Here is a 14636-nt window from a genome sequence, read left to right as displayed (position 1 = left end):
CCAAATATGTGTGGTAGTTTCCCCTGCTGAAAACCTGTTACTTGACTGATGAAATCCAAGTTTTTTCTATCTATACTCATAGTGTAAATGTTAGTTTTTATTGCATTTACTTGTAAGCTTGAAGTTTCAGAAAATATTTTCAAGCCTCTCATCATTAGCAATACAGATTCAATTATGTCCTTGCTAAACAACAACATATCATCTCAAACTCTTTCATTTTTCCCACTTTATCCAATATCTTAGTAAGATATTCTGTACATATTACAAATAGTAGTGGGGATATGGGATCTCCTTGCCTTAAGCCTTTTTTCCCTTGAATATGTCCATGTATTCCTCCATTAATGGCTAACTTGTATTGTGTAGTAGTGATGCACTCCATTACCCATTTTATCAACTTTTTTGGGAAATTCAGGGTAATCAACATTTCTTCCACAAATTTCTAGTCTATTGAGTTGTATCCCTTCTTTAAATCCATCTTGATTAAGCAGTCTTCCTGTTATACATTCTTACCAAATATTGCCATATAAGAATATTCTACACAATGGTTCTTCCAGATACAAAGCCACTTTGATTTTCAGAAATTAGCACAGGCAATATTGGCTTTAGTCTGTTGTAAATCACTTTTGAAATTATCTTGTACATCGTATTACAACAAGCAATTAGCCGATAATTTCCTACCCCTTCTACATGATTATTCTTAGGAATTAGGGTGATAAGGTTCTGATTAATTACCTTCAGTAGTTTCCCAGTTCTAAAGAAATCTAGTACAGCTATTGTGACATCTTCACCTGTGATTTCCCAGCTGTCCTTATAAAATTGACTTTCATATCCGTCTAGACCTGGTGTTTTCTCCCCATTTATTGCCCCATAAAGTTTGATTAACCTCCTCTTTTCTTACAAGAATAGTTAAGGTATTCTGTTGCACAACAGATAAAATTTCCCTTATTGAACTAGTTCAGCACATACCCGTCTTCTTGGTGATGTGCTTGTGCCCAAGAGATTTCTGTAGTATTCATCAAAGGCTTCCACTACTCTTTCTGGTGTTTTCTGAGTGTTGGCTCTCATATCTTTGATTGTATAGACCCTTTTCTTATTTCTCCTGGCCTTCATCATGGCATGAAGGAACCTAGTATTCTGGTCCCCTTATGTTAACCATAGTATTTTAGTTTTTTTGCCTCCGAAACTGCTCTTTTGCTTTCTTCCAAAATTCATATTCTTTTGCTAGCTGTTGTTCTATTTGTATCAAGTTAACATCTGTAGTTGTTCTTTGTAATTGTTGTTGGCATTCTACAAGTGCATTCATGCTCAAATCTGCCTTCTGTTCCACCTCATGAAATCTGTTTTTATTCAGTCGCTGCACCACCTCTTTCAAATTATTTAATTTCCCTACCAGTTCATACATTTTAGTCCCTTTTTTCCTTGTTCTTCATCCGTCCTTAACTTTTGTTCTGTATTCTACTATCAAACTCCACATATTAAAGTATCAAAAACTAGGTTTTTGCTTTGCTCCTCCCTCCCATTTAATGATACCTGGGGAGTGATCATATAGGCCAGCTAGCAATAGTACACTTCTGAGCCATAGAGTTGGGTTACCCATTCCAAGTTAGTCACCACTCTATCAATTATGCTATATCCTTTTGTCACCACTCTATTTATTGCACCAGATATAGAAAGCTCCTGAGGATTTGAGCTCTGTTAGCTCAGAATCCTCTAGGCACTTTCTAAACTCTCTAATTTTCTACATTGTCATTGGACTTCAACTCATGTCTTCTCGAGAGAGAACATCATTGAAATCACCCATTATTTCCCATAGTCCCTTAACAACTCCATGTAGTGTATTTATATCCTTCCATAGGTCTCTCCTTAGGCTTCTATCATTGAAATTATATACTATTGTTATACTGAACTTGTACCTAGTCCCTTTATGCACTACTACACAGTGGATCAATTGTTCATATGTGTGTTGGATATTCACTTCATATACATGTGGGTTCCAGAGGAGCCATATTCTCCTTCTAACATGCTTATCCAAGTTTGTGCTAAACGACCATCCTTTACATAGATTAAGAGAGGCTTGTTGAGCCTTTTCTCTTTTAATCTTTTTCTCCAAGAGACCAAACAGTCCTACTTGAGCAGTATGCATGAAATTATGCATTTCTAGCTGTTTGTAGGGATTGTTAGTCCCCTGGTATTCCAAAACCCCAAACTATCCATTTGAGGAGCCTTGGCCGCCTCCGTTCCCATTTTTAGGGCTACCTACTCCTTGTATTACTGTTGATGTTCCACCATTGCTTGTCGTTTGCGCTCCTTCATCCAAGGCTTCAAATCGATTTATCACCTGTAGAGTGTCATCGGTTGTTGCAGCTTTGTCTTTCCTCTCATGAACATCCCTCTATCCATGTTCATTGGTATTTTCTTTCCTGTAGTTCCTTTTCCCATATCTGGTTGTCTTAGGTATATCATGATTAACTTGCCCTTTCACTTCTCCTTGCTCTCTCTTATCTACATTCCCTTATCTTTGCTCTTTCTCCACTATAATTTCCTTTTATTTCTTGTGTTTACGACAATCACTCAGCTCATGCCCATAGTTTCTACAAGCTAGGCATAGAACTGGCTTTCATTCATACTGCACATGTTGTTCTATCATTACCCCCATTTCATTCTCAAATTTCACCATTGTAGGATTTTGTTGGTTCAAGCATACTTCCACCAACACTCTAGCATATGTAATTATTTCTTTTTGTATTGTAGCTCTATCTATTCGAATTGGTTTCCCTATGTGCCCTGTGATCTTTAATTTGTTAATGCATTCACCCCCAGTACTTAATGTCGAGTCCTACCAATCGTATCCATATTGGTATCTTCGTCGTGGCTACTTTTGTAAGCTCCATCCCTGGGTTCCATTGCTTCACTATAACAAGCTTTTTATTAAACATTTGTGTGCTCTGTTCCATCGCGGCATTGCGTGCCTCTATTGTGTCAAATCTGACCAGATACACTCCTCTATTAGCTTGGGATACCTTGTTCACTCCTAATTTCCCCCAAATTCTATGGAAGTAACCATCCATCACTGATTGTGGTGGATGATGATGTAAATAATTTTCATCATCACTCTATATGCGATCACTAGTCATTATCAGTAATCATCTCTATCATCACAACTATCACTACTATTGTCGATCACCATTATCGTGTGTCGGCCAATAACCACCTCTGTCATCACGACCACCATGATTGTCAATTACTACTGTCAATCGCTATGACACTTATCACCTTCACCATTATAATTATATCTATTGTCATTCCTCCTGTTGTTGCCACCTCCACCACCACTGCAGTCAATTCCTACTGCCAACCAACTTTATCATCACAACTATAAATAACATCAATTACCACCAACTACCACCAGAAAATCGTCAACCACCACATATTCTTCAGTCATCACCATCAACACTACCAACGACGTACAAATATCAGTCAACTACACCAATACAATTTCAGTACTATTCAAATCTAGAAATAACATTTTAATCATTCAAATATGTATTCAAATTCAAACATCTTAATCTTTAAAAATAAACAAGACCTTAATCAAGATTTTGATGAGCGACATTCACCTTCATTTTATTTTGCTTTTCTTAGCCTCGAGCATTGGCGTGCTGAAGTAAGGTACTGGTTAGACCGACCTTGATCATTAATATAAATGTGTTGGGCTAGCAGGGATTTCCACCTTAATATTATGGGTTTCGAATTAGAACCACTATTATTCAACACCACTAACTACTAACATCAATCAATTTCATTATCACAATCACCATCACCAAACGTTACCATTGTGCTAGTCATTACAACACTATTTACCTCAATCATTGTAATTATCACCATCACTATTACTGATCTCATTACCATCACCACCACTAAAAATCATCTCCCGTATTACTAGTGAACATATATGTTTTGCTTTTTTAATCAAATAATAAATTTTATTTTATTATATATTTTCAGTTGAATTGTATATCTATACGTTTACAAGTAAATAATATTATGCACATTCAGATGTTAAAAAATAAATAGTCTTAATCATTTGATGTTCAGATCTAGAAATAACATCTTAATCAAGTTCTTAAAATTAATGACAACAAATGAGGCTTTAATCAAGTTCTTGATGAGCGGCATTCACATTCATTTTATTATGCTTTGCATAGCCTCATATTTCGGAGTGCTAACGTAACGGACTAATTAAATCGACCTTGATCATCAATATGAGTGTGGTGGGATGGTTAATATCCTTCCATCATTAATTAAAGATCTCGATTTCAAACTCTTATGAATGCAAATTTTTTATTAGGAGCCCGCTTCTAGAAATAAACCCTTCAACATACAAAATCAAATTTAATCAGATCGCAAGGAAAAGATATACTAGAGTTGGTACATTATTTTTAACATTTCCTAATTTCAGCTTCCCGTTGAAGCTATATTTGATTTTAGTCCAAATTTTGAATTTTTTTTTCCATATGTGCATGTTAACTATAAATGAGTTATAATTAATAAAAGCAAGCAGTCCAAGAATTAACAAAACAACATGAAATAAAACATCACACGTCACATGCCAAATACTACAAAATAATACTAGCATCTCTTTTGTTAGGTAGCTCTTCATAGTTTGCCAAAAAAAGTGCAAAAATGGACCACATTTGGAATTATAATATTTATTCCCAACCAAGTAGCACATAATTCCTAGACAAAGATATATTAATTAAAAACTGAAATTGAAAATAAAATAGCATTATCATTCCAAATAAGTATTTTGATGTCCAATCGACTGGTAAAGTTTTCTTTACAACAATTGGAATTTTATTGTAATTAGATGAAAAAGGGCATTTCAAATTAAAAATGTACCTACGACAAAGTTAATTTTTCTTTTAGGAAAATTAGATCATCGTATAACTTTATAATAGTTGAATATTCAAAATTTGTGTGTTTAAAAAAAACCACTTAAAAAGTAGGATAAAAATTCATATTTGTTTTAAATTATGCAAAGTAGTTCAAATTTGTCCTCAATTAATAATTTGAATCAAATCTACCATTATATTTATAAAAAAAATGAGATAGTTTTTCCTTTCAACAAAATCTTAGACTTAAAAGACAGTGTTTTACACTTTATCTATTTTTGTTAGGTAGTTCTTTGATAGTTTGTCCAAAAAAGTGCAAAAATGGACCACTTTTGGAATTATGATATTTATTGGTGACCATGTGAAGTATAACGTGATAGCAATAATTTTTTGAGAAATATTTGTATAATGTTTAATTATTAGAAAATATTCATCAAAATGCAAAAATGAACCACTCAATTTTCAACGTCATATTATTGCTTTCAACTTACACATAAATGTAATTATAAACCCGTTAACAGTTAAAAAAATATATCAGCAAACCAATACCCAATTTATTAACACATTATTATCAACTTTTGATAATAATGATAAACAGGTTAAAAAAAAATATTTTTCACTCACCAACTAAATATTGAAAATATTTTTGAAAAAATGACCACCGATCCTCAGCTGCGTACTAAACCTAACTTAACTTCCAATAAATTGTTGCAAGTGATTTAGAACCTGAACTTTGTACATTTGGATTTGTCAATTTGGAGTTCCCACATCTGTCACGACTCGAAACTACCCCTAGTCGTAATAGGTGACTAAGGTCACAAGAGACCTCAAGCTAACCCACGGCCTGGCATACATTAAAATAATAAATAAAGTAACAAAACTCTGGGCGGAAGCATACTGAATTAACTGATAGAGGTAATAATGTAAAACTGAATGTCGATCAAACTGGAAATAGAACTACGAACTGCCTAACAACCAATCATACAGAAAATCTAAACAATTGTCTGAAAGTCTCTACTCATAATGAGTTGTTGGGACAAGCCTCAACTCAAATGGAAGTGAATAAATCGATAAGAAAATAAAGAACTAATAACTAGTGCTCGAATGATGAGGACTCACCAAAAGTTGTAGAATGTGGCGCGGGAACGTGCTACGTGCGGTTTGGATATTGAACATCCAAACCTATATTATCAGACAATATAGCGCAGAAAAGTATGCAATCAGTACTTTGAATGTACTGAGTATTTTGAGATGAGAACTAGCAAACATAAACTGAACGTGAATGCATGAACATGTAAATTGAATGCAAAACCAAGTATATATAAACATGTGATGAATAAAACTGAATACTGAGTAACTTATTTGAATATTGGTTAAGCAAACTTGAACTGAACATAAACTGAAAATAAAATGGGGACTTTGGGAGCTAACAATAACCGACATATCTCAATCTGAGCAAAATGGGGATCCAACCTATAATCCCAATTGGAAAGGTGTTAGTATCTTGCCAAGGGTATCAACACTAACTGGCATGGATCCACTAAACTAATGTCCAGAAGGACTAGGGGTCATGCATCAACTGATAGGAGACCCCTTGTAACCTATGATGGCGTCGTAGTTCTAGAACTTAGGGACTGCTACTAACGGTTTCTGTCTAACTTACAGGGGATCCGTCATTCCTACATTCACTCGCTACAAAGTACTATCCCAACTGAACTACACTGAAAACTGAAAATATGCTCAATATAGTAGTATTCATGAAAATAGCAACATATGCATAATCTGAAGTATTCAAAACATGTCAACTGATTCATGTATGAAATCCTAGATATCGAGTGTTCATAGTCCACCTGCTTGTCTAATGCAATTGAACATGAAAATAATTTAAAGCTGATCATAGTAGAAAATTTTACAAAACATATCTCAACTCAATAATTTATCAACAATGGGAAAATTCATGATGGTGAGTATGGGAAGATGCAAATCCTGGGGAAAAACATGTACCCACAGTTTAATTATAAAGTAAACTAAGTAAATTAAAGAAAACTTCATATTTGATCTGAAGTCTGGAACCCAAACTTAAGGGGAAAGTAAACTTGAGGATTTTAGAACCTTTTGGGATTCAATGGGTGGAAGAGACCCACTGATAAAATCCAACATAACTGAAGTGGAAGTATTGTAGAAGATCCTTGAAATTGAATTGGAGATGGAGAAACCCTAACTTGCTTGGGGAGAAGAATAATCGCCCCTTTTTGCTAAGTGTTGATGTATTTTGAGTTTAAGAGGTGTCAGAGTATTATAATCCCCCAATAACTGATCTGAAAATATCCAAACAACGTGGTTCGGGATTAAAAGAATGGGAAAAGACTTAAAAGTCCCTTTTAAATCATTCAGGAATTTTTGAAAAACAATCGTCACGACTCGGGTAACGATTGGTAACGAGTCGTGGTTTGAGTCGTGACTTTGCGTCCTGAGTTCTGAGTCTCTTCTGTTGTGACAATGACTCCCCTTCTAACGGCTGGTTAGATCTGATCACGGGTCGTTAGGAGAAGTCATGGTTTGGGACTAGATTTATGAATTTCTTTATATTTTGACGACAAGTCCACCTAACGACTAGTTAGGACTGGTAACGAGTCGTATGCTAGACTAGTCACTACTGAGCTAAAATTTGGGATCCTCCACTGTTGTGGCAACAGATCCATATAATGACTCATTATGACTGGTAACGGGTCGTTGCCAGAGTCGTTGTCACTAACAGTTAACAGACCCTCAGAAAATTTTTCATAATTTTTTGCCACGATATCAGATTAAAGCAAGATTAGTGATATTTGAAAGCTAAATTAATGACCTATCTTTTGAGTGGTCTAGAGCTTGAGAACTTGAGGTATTACAATTTCGCTATTGGTGATATCATTGGGGTTGATCGTGATGAAGTTGTGTCGCCATTTTTTCTTGCATAAAATGCTCACATGTTGGACATGTGGCAAGCTTATTTTTATAATGGCTTGATAGATATAACCGGCGAAGACTATTGACGAAAGTTAAATATATATGATTCACTTGGTATGGTTTAAATACAAATTTAACCATTTTTCCTTAAAAAGTACAACAACATATATTATAAAGAACAAAAATAGCTACAAACAAAGATGATGTCCCTAATTAGACAATCACCAACCAAAGAATAGAACAACAAAGGTACATATGTTGTGTGCACCTAAATCTCACGATTGTAAAAGGAAAAACTTATAGGACTTAACTTGCTATCAAAAGAAAAGATCCAAGCAAATTTTGTAGTATTCACTATAGTAGCGGAGCCAAAATTTTCACTAAGAGATTCATAATCGAGCGAAGTAAGCACTCAAACTGACCAAAGGGCTTCAATATTAATTATATATACATAAGAAATAATTTTAATCATATATAAATAATATAATTTTCTGTCGAAGGGAGTCCAGATGAACCCCCTAGCCATAAGGTTGCTCTGCCCCTGATTAACTATCCTAATTTCTATCCATACATTTTTATTTGTCATGTTTCGCTTTTCAAAAGTAAAACTATATAAATTTTGATAAGTATTTTAAGATGTATTTTTTCATCATATTAACATGAGAAGGATTGCAACTTAATTAAAATATTCGTATAGTTTTTGAACATCTAAATTTTAAATTTTTAATATTAAATAAATCTATTTCAAATTAATTTTGAAAGTTAATCAAACTGATATTTATATAGTGAAATATGAAAAGTAAAAGTGAACGAGTGGAGTAACAAATCTTCCAAAAAATCTTGGAAATTCCCTTAATTGTCGTCATACCTAATGAGACCTAACCATCATTAACTTTTAATGGAAGAAAAAGGGACAAAAGAAACACCATTTTCTTTGTGTTTCTTGAGAAATTTGGATTTTAGACGTGTCTCAAAAGTTCACTGACTCATGGCTCTTCAAGTTACAATCTTTTAGGTGACGCCAAATAATTTATATGATGAAGAAAAATAATCTATACATACGAAAAAAAAATGGAATTAGATCTTGAAAATAGTCTATCCAAATAGATGATAATTGAAAATAGTCTATCCAAATAGATGATAATCACAATTTTTTTAGTATAAAGGTCGGAGCAAAGAGAGGAGCTGAAAGTCATTTGACTGCAAGGAGAGGATTCAATTACCATAAACTGACAGTGTTTTCTTTAAATAAGATGCATCATCAGCCATCATCCTCCTTCATTTTCGATGAAAAAAAATCTTGATCAAAACTGATTTTTTTTTTTTGAGGTGACATGACATACGCCTTAGCATTTTTGCTAATTTGATATGCCTATTTAGCTTTCTCATGTTGAAGAAGAATTAGTATTTGATAAGGAATATTAAAAGCGTGGGTTTGATTGAATTTAAGTGTATTAAGATAATTAAACCAATAATAGAGGGGTCACAACTAAATGGATTGAAATGAATTAGATTGAAATAAGGAAAAATAGGTTATAATTTAACCTAACCTGCCCATCATTGACGTGCTCAAATTTAAATGGACTAAGTGAATCATGCTCTCATGTTTTTACGTCCAAGATTATGTTTGAGATAATAAACGCTTTTAATTTTTCAGCGGTTTATGATTGTTTACACTTAATATAAGTGAAGCTTTGATTGTATTATCAAGGATAGTTTTCGTAAATAACATCATAATGTGTTAATTATACATGTGTCTTTTTCACTTCATAATTTTTTCTCCTTTCATTTTTTTTTTTTAATTTTTCCTTTCATTTTCACAGTCATTTTCCCTTTTATTTTCATAGACAACTAGCTAAACTTTTTGCTTTCAATCCCTTCTCTGGTTAATTTTCAAAGAACTGTATTAAAGTTCGTGTATATATAATTCTAATAAAGTTCATGCATATAACATTTATATAAGTGAAGTTTTGGTTATACTACCAAGGGTAGTTTTCGTAAATAACACCAATACTGATAGCAAATATATAATGTGTTAATTATATGTGTGTCTTTTTCACTTTACAATTTTTCTCCTTTGATTTTGATGTTGATTTTGATTTTGATTTTTATTTTTATTTTTACTTTCCCCCTTCATTTTCAAGACAACTAGCTAAACTTTTTGCTTTCAATCTCTTCTCCGATAAATTTTCAAAGAATTATACTAAGTAGTCGTTTGGCCATGAAAATTAAAATATTTTGGAGTTGGAGTTGGAGTTGGAGTTGGAGTTGTGTTTGACTATGTCTTTTTTAAATTTTTTTTTTCTTTACTTTTGAAAAACTTTTTTAAATGTGATTTTATGCTTCAACTTTTACAAACTATCAAAATCATCCAACTAAAACTTACCTGCAAACGGGAAAAGAACACAATTAATCACTTTTATAAAAATAATTACATATAAATGGTCATATTTAATGAATTTCAATTATGACATATATAATATTTACATTAATAGCCATTTCTCATATTAGAAAATTTTAAATATGAATATTATATTAACAGATCACTGCTTCCTATTTTTTAGATAACAAATATTATCTTTCAAACAAATTTATTTTTTAAAAATTTATTTAATTTATTTCCTTTATTTTTCGTTCCTAAAAAATAGGAAATGATGAGTTATTATTATTTTAGGATGCCGCTAATTTATTTCTTTAATTTTCTTATACATGAAAGATTATGGTATATAAAGGTACCAGTTGTAGTTTAAGGTATAAATTTGTTAAATTAGACATGTTTTTTTATGAAAAATATGTATCACCGATTTATATTTTAGCATATATATGGTATAAAATATTTATATTTAAATAGTATAATAAAGATGTACACAATATAATATATATAATCAAATTAAAAATGAGAATAATTTGTGGCAGTGGTAAACTAATCTGCTACAACTTTATTAATTCCATAAATAAAGAAAACGATTATCCATTATTAATTACACGACTATAATTTCTTAAACGTCTGTATCACAATAGAAGTAGTAGTAGTACACTACACTACTATTATTATTATTATTATTAGGATCATTAGCAGTAAAATAATGTATTAAATAAGGGAGAAAAATAATGATGAGAGAGAAAAAGAGATATATATTAATTAGGATAGCATTAAGTTTGAAATTATAATTATCTTAGTTTTTAAAACTGGTATATACTTAATATTGAAAAAGTAATGTTATAAGGAGAGTTTTATGTAAAAATTTAAAAGATTGGGGTTATATGTAATAATAATAAAAGTTGAAATTGGAGTTGAAAAATTGGGAAAACACCAAAAACTTGTTTTCCCTTTTCAGAAAAAATTTTCGAACTTATTTTCTGAATTTTCATGGCCAAACACCACAATTTTCAATTCCAGAAAAAAATTCTGGAAAAAAGGGAAAAAATTTCATCGCCAAACAGCCTCTAAAATTCGTGTATATATAACTCTACTAAAGTTCCTGTATATATATAAAGCTATCTGAGTTCTGCTTGTACAATTTAAAAAAAATGATTTCTTATGTTAATCTATGAAGCACCTAGTACAGTCCTCTTTCTCTTTCCTGTTTTATGTTTTCCGTGAATTTTGTTGTTTATTTTTTTTTGATTTTGAGTTCTTGATTGTGATTATGTTTCATTTTCTATGTTTTCGCTGAATTTTGTTGTTTATTTTCTTCGATTTTGAGTTCTTGATTGTGATTATGTTTCTATGTCTATCTGTGTTTTAGTTTTTATGGTTGCATGTCTCTTATAGACAAAGACTAAACAGAAAGTGATATTTTCTCCTGTTTTCTTCCATAATTTCTTCTTCGTACCAATTAATAGCTGGATTAACTTACATTTTTACTGATTTTTTGATTTTGCATGTATTATTATTTTAACAATTTCTCTTTTTTTCATAAAATCGATTGTATCTGCACAAAAAATGTTTAATGCAATCAAGTGTTAGCTTATTGCGGTTTCACTAGTTGTATGATTTAATTTATATATAATGAACCTGATTTTTTATTTTGCATGTATTATTGTTTAAATAATTTCTTCTTTTTGGCCCTAATTTTGCTTTGGCGCCAATGAGTGAATTTTTTTTTTTTTTGAAGTCGTGTATTTCTATTCTCTATTGTGATTATATATGTATCAGGATTTTCAGCTGGGTATGATTTTCTTCGATATTGAGTTCTTGATTGTGATTATGTTTCTTTATCTATCTGTGTTTTAATTTTTGTGGTTGCATGTCTTATGGACAAAGATTAAACAGAAAGTGGTATTTTTCCCTGTTTTCTTTCATAATTTCTTCTTCGTATCAATTATCAGCTGGATTAACTTTCGTTTTTATTGATTGTTTGATTTTGCATGTGTTTTTATTTTAACAATTTTTCCTTTTACCTTAAACTTTCATTTCAGGTTGTTCTAACAAGTTTTGATGGATTATCTTTTCTGTTGTCGCTTCAGCTGTTCCTGCACTTGTGGTGAGTTTTCATCGTTAATTACTTTGAAAAAGTAGTTTGGTATATGAGCAATCTTCTTTTGTTCACCACTACGTTTAAGTGTTGTTATTCTATGAAACAGGTTGTAATTAACAAGTTTATTTTCTTCAAAGATTTTAGACTTCATTTTTTAGGTAAGCAGGCATTGATTCATCTGTTTTAAGAATATTTCCTTACAGGAGCACATCTTTCTTAGTTAGCTGCTTCGAAGATTCTGAGACAATTATGTAAGAATTACCCTAAAAATACTCATCGCATATACTCAAAGGTACATATATTTGATTGGCTTCAAACTTCAGCTTCAATCACTTCACAACTACTCATGTTATTAGTAATCCTATAATATAAATGCATGTATATGATGTCTCGTCTTCTAAACATATAATTAGTTGGAATTCCTCAAAGTTATAATCCTTAGCTTTCTACGTGCTTTCATTAGATTTTTCTTCCTATCATTTAATTAGCTTGATTAAAACAGAATTACAGTTCATTTTCATTGATATTAACTGTAAGCTAAGCATGCTTAATTCAATGTAAAAATAGATCAGATCGAACTTCATAGTTTTAGAAATGTTACATGTAAATATAGGTTGATTATTTGCTAATATATTCAAGCTGCTAACTCGATAGATACGCATTTAATCTAATTATATAAAGTTGTTTCTTCTAAATATGTCTTTGCTGTCTAAGTAATTTCATCTACACTAATTAATTTGTCATGTTAGTTGGGTGTTCCAGGATAAAGAATCCGGAATTAAAGTATAGCAAACTTTCTACTGCCATTCCTTACATAAATATGGTGAATCCATGGATATGATGCCTTTAGACCAATCCTAATAAACATATAATACGTCGTGGATAGCACTAAACAAGATAGCAAGATTGTATATCAGGGATAATAATGTCTTACGTAATGACTGTTAATAACACCTTGTCGTATCTTCTCCCTCAGAAAATGACAATCAAAGTCTATATGTTTAGTACATTCATTGATGATAGATTTGACGGAACACTGGATAGATGATTTGCTGTCATAACACATCTTCACAGGTTGAGCAATTTTGCTTCAGCTGAACCCCTTAACACTATCCCTTGTTTCTTTGTTTTTCATGAAACCAACGAATCCCTAAACTTCACAGCTTATTCAGTAACAAACTTTCTAGATACACAGAACATGCCGCGCGATTAAGTCATAGAAAGCTAATAGCGTGTCTTATCTGTTGGAGGACATTAACAGTCCTAAATCAGGTGTATTTTTATGTATATGATAACTATAAGCACTACATTCATAAATGTGCCTTACCCTGCATTTTGTCTCCACAGCTTAAACTCGTGACCTCTTGAGTTTGTTTTCTTCAAAGATTTCAGACTCCGTTTTTGGGTAAGCAGGCATTGATTCATCTGTTTTGAGAATATTTTCTTACAGAAAGTTTTAACTGTTTGAGGAGAACATCTTTCTTGCTTAGCTGCTTCTCAGATTGTGGAACAATTACCCAAAGGTACATATATTTAATTGGCTTCAAACTTCAGTTTCAATCACTTCACAACTACCTTCCAATTCTGCTTTGATGCCTTCTTGTTTACTCTATCAAACTGAACTCATTTCTAAGAAGGAAACTTAGAAACATTAATAATTCAAGCTTTTGGAAATGTTAGTCGAAAAACTTAATTTTTGATCTCCAGGTAATTTGAGGGAGGAACAGATAAACAGCTGTGGGGTTTGTCCTCCAATGCCGTCTTGCAGAAAATCAAGCTTTACGCATCTCTTTGCAGATTAGCAATGCTAATGGTGTTTCTATGACCAACCACGAGCCTGCCATGCTCTTATGCCAACAACTATATATCGAATTCACATTTTTCAGCTTTGACATTTTTTGTACCAACAAATGTTATAGTATCAATATGTAATACTTTTACAATTTGTACAAATAAGTAAGGCTTAACAACGTAACAATTGATTTCACATAATATGAAGCATAACGTTGTATCATTTAACTATAACATGACATGACTTGCTATTTCACTTACTAATATTATTTTCTTTACCATCAAAATTCCACCCATGCGTCGCTAGGGCCCGACCTATCTAACTAAAAATTACATATATACACAAGTTAAAAATTAAATATTACATAAAATCCCATCTTTGAATAGTAATTACATAAACCCCATATTTATTACACAAAATCCCTTAACTTTACTATGTCTCTCTCATCAGCCTTATACATATCAGAATAGCGTATTTTCCTCCTTATTTCTCCACCTTTTTTTGCTCCATATCTTTGGTCCT

General features: G+C 31.9%; 1 long non-coding RNA gene across 1 annotated transcript; it reads left to right on the top strand.

Annotated features, from left to right (window-relative positions):
* The first annotated feature begins 12297 nt into the window (after positions 1-12297).
* Positions 12298-14347, top strand: LOC124900010. Its single transcript, XR_007057576.1, has 3 exons — positions 12298-12614; positions 13773-13845; positions 14030-14347. It is a non-coding gene; the product is annotated as an uncharacterized LOC124900010 (long non-coding RNA).
* Positions 14348-14636: the final 289 nt, after the last annotated feature.

Source organism: Capsicum annuum, chromosome 7 (assembly GCF_002878395.1).
Source record: "Capsicum annuum cultivar UCD-10X-F1 chromosome 7, UCD10Xv1.1, whole genome shotgun sequence".
Classification (NCBI taxonomy): domain Eukaryota; kingdom Viridiplantae; phylum Streptophyta; class Magnoliopsida; order Solanales; family Solanaceae; genus Capsicum; species Capsicum annuum.
This window is presented reverse-complemented; position numbering and strand designations above follow the sequence as displayed.